This window comes from Myotis yumanensis, unplaced genomic scaffold (assembly GCF_028538775.1).
Source record: "Myotis yumanensis isolate MYYU_CA2020_CCGP unplaced genomic scaffold, mMyoYum1.0.hap1 SCAF_7, whole genome shotgun sequence".
NCBI classification, from domain to species: domain Eukaryota; kingdom Metazoa; phylum Chordata; class Mammalia; order Chiroptera; family Vespertilionidae; genus Myotis; species Myotis yumanensis.
Window position 1 is genome coordinate 33,901,839 of NW_027223758.1, and position 2,887 is coordinate 33,904,725.

Here is a 2,887-nt window from a genome sequence, read left to right on the forward strand (position 1 = left end):
ATTCTTAAAAGCCCAGCTTTAGTGTCTGATTTCAGAGGGGTCTCCACCCTGTGACCACACACATCACACACAGTTGGGGTGAGCTGTATGCCAAGCTGGACTTTAGTTGGGTTCTATCTCTTTGAGATGACCATTATGTGCCAGTTAGGCCTCTTGTCCCAGGGTAATTATTAGTAATGTCCCTTTCACTCCCAGATGTGTTCCAGCTAAATGACAAATTATAAGGTCACCCTTCATTGCCCCCACTTTTCTCTGCCCTACTGAAATCCTTGGGTAAGAACCATGTTGACAGAGCCCAGCATAACACTCTGACACATCTGAATAGTCATTCACTCACACAGTAATTTTTGAGGTGCACGTGGGGCAAAGCAGCAGACAGGGATGGGGCTAATCATGGCTGACAGCTGCGGGTTGTTCAGGAAGGTGGTGACCCAGAAGCCAGGAATATTCTGGATGAAGAAGCTCCTAAGGGCGAGGTGCATGCGCCCAAACCTGCGCTCAAGCTGCAGATAGGCCCAGTCGGCCTGGGCACTCATGGCCTCCAGCTCCCATTGGGTGGCCTCCAGTGGGTCCATAACTGGGCCATCAAGGTTTAGGGGTACCGGTCCTTCCTGTGCCTCCGTCCTTACCTCCAGCTTCTCTGCCACCTGCTGCTCTTGCACCTCCCAATCGGCCTCCTCCAAGAAGATGGCGCCCTCCTCAATAATCACTTCCTCCGCCTTCCCGCCCCGCTTCAGCACGAGCCCCCCACCCCTCTGCGCCACAGGTTTTTGCGGCCTCACCCCCAACAAGGCCGTTTTCCAGGTTACGATCAGTCGCTGCGGAGACCGCTTCCCGGCTCCCAGGACCTGGCGAGGTGGTCCCGGGGCGGCTGCGAGTCTGGGTGCCCGCATTCGCCGGCTTCTCGCGCCCAAGCCGCCAAGGCCAGGCGCGAGCCCCTGTTCTTGTGCCGGGCCGGGCGGCAGGCGCGCGGTGGTTTCCAGGACTTCCACACCCTCCTCCGCCTTCACCTGCGGAAGCCTCTGGCCTGAAGGGGCTCGGGGTGATCGGGCAACACAGGGGACTCCTGGAGAGTGGCGGCTGGCGGAACGTGTGGTCTCCAACTCCCTGGCGCGCTCAGCCACCTCGCGCGCTCTTATTGGGATGTGATTCGCTAGGGTCGCCCGGCTGCTGGAGGGGGGGTGGGGTGGGGAGGAAAAGACAGAGGAGGGTAGGCTGGGGTCTCGAGGGGCCAGGCCTGGCGGAGGAGCAGGGAACTTCGCGGTGGGGATGAAACATCAGGTGCCAGACAGAACTGGCCGCGTATTAGTAGGGCGCTGGTGGTGAAGTGCGGGGGTGTACCAAGCAAGGAGCAACTCGGAGTAAGCGTCAGGGGTCAAGCCCAACCCCCGGTTATAGACAGAATCTTCCATCACAGCTACCAGGCCAGGCGATTACCGTTCCCGCCATCTGTGGTGGGCAGGTGCGAGTCTCCAGGTGCCCTCAGTCCTCTGCGGCTTTGGGGCAGCTTTGCACTGGATAAATTACTAGGGCGTATGCAGAGGGGCTCAAGAGGTATCCCTTGCAACCAAACTGCGTGCTGCAGTTGACAGTAATTGACAACTGACGAGCACATGGAGGTGCTCAAACTATGTGAAGAAAGGAGAAACAAGGTCAGAGTAAAAGGTTCTGGGGCAAGGGAGGGTCTCAAGTACTGCCAACCAGGGAGCAAGTGGCATCTGCCTGGTTTCCTCCCCACCAGCTGGGCCCTTCTGGGCCAGTAGGCTGAAAGGTAGACAATTTGACTTAGACTCTGGGGCTACCCCTCCGCTCTGTACCAAACATTTCACAAATGTGAACTCGAGTCTGAAGTGCAGGGTGTGTCTGTGCTTTAATAGGTTAAGACAGTGGTCGGCAAACTCATTAGTCAACAGAGCCAAATATCAACAGTACAACGAATGAAATTTCTTTTGAGAGCCACATTTTTTAAACTTAAACTATATAGGTAGGTACATTGTTATTAACTTACTTAGGGTACTCCTAAGCTGACCTTTGCTAAAAACGTCCTCAATCTGATTGAGGTACGTTCGCTGAGGTCGACCCCTTCCAACTCTCCCATCCACACTCGTCTTGTATACTTATTTTGTCTATCTCCTTTCCAAAAACTGACTTCTGCGCATGGGCCACAAAGTTTCAATCGCATTGTATGTGCACGCCCACACGTGGTATTTTGTGGAAGAGCCACACTCAAGGGGCCAAAGAGCCGCATGTGGCTCTCGAGCCTCGATTTGCCGACCACTGGGTTAAGAGATTGGATGGACCAGTCCCTGAAGCCCTGATCCTACAAATGCATGTGTTCCTGTGGTCTTGGCTTCAAAACTTGTAGCCTGTGGAGGTCAGTATACCTATGTCCCTGTTCTGCCTTGAATTTTTGCCACCTCCTCCAGAAAGCCTTCATCCTCCCCTGGCGCCATGGATAAGATAGTCTGAGCCCACAGGCCCATCCTGGGGCACAAACACCCTAACAGGGCAAGGTGGATTTCATTGGGGCGCTAGCCAGAGATCTGACCCATTGAGATGGACAGTGAACATTTGTCAAGTGGAAGGCCAAAGAGATGAAGGGCCAGCCCACTGCCCTTTTTACACAAAACATCTGTTACACACATGAATACTTGTTAATGCCCCTTGGACTCCTGGGTTGGACTCCAGAGTTGCACTGCGTGGCTAAGGACACTGGCTCCAGACCACAGAAAAGCTCAGTCTGAGCCCTGGATGGGAGGATTTCAGCACAAGTGATGGGACCCAGGATAGTGATAACTACCTTTATTAGCGACTGGCCAAGCCATGTCAGCCTCTCAACAGTTTGTCTGAACCTAATGGATCGGCACAAGTGAGCAAGGTCAGGTCC

The 2,887-nt window shown here is 54.5% G+C and overlaps 1 pseudogene; it reads right to left on the minus strand.

Moving 5' to 3' along the window:
• Positions 1–329: 329 nt before the first annotated feature.
• LOC139013463 (putative testis-specific Y-encoded-like protein 3) lies at positions 330–1,412 on the minus strand (annotated as a pseudogene).
• Between the last annotated feature and the right edge of the window lie 1,475 nt (positions 1,413–2,887).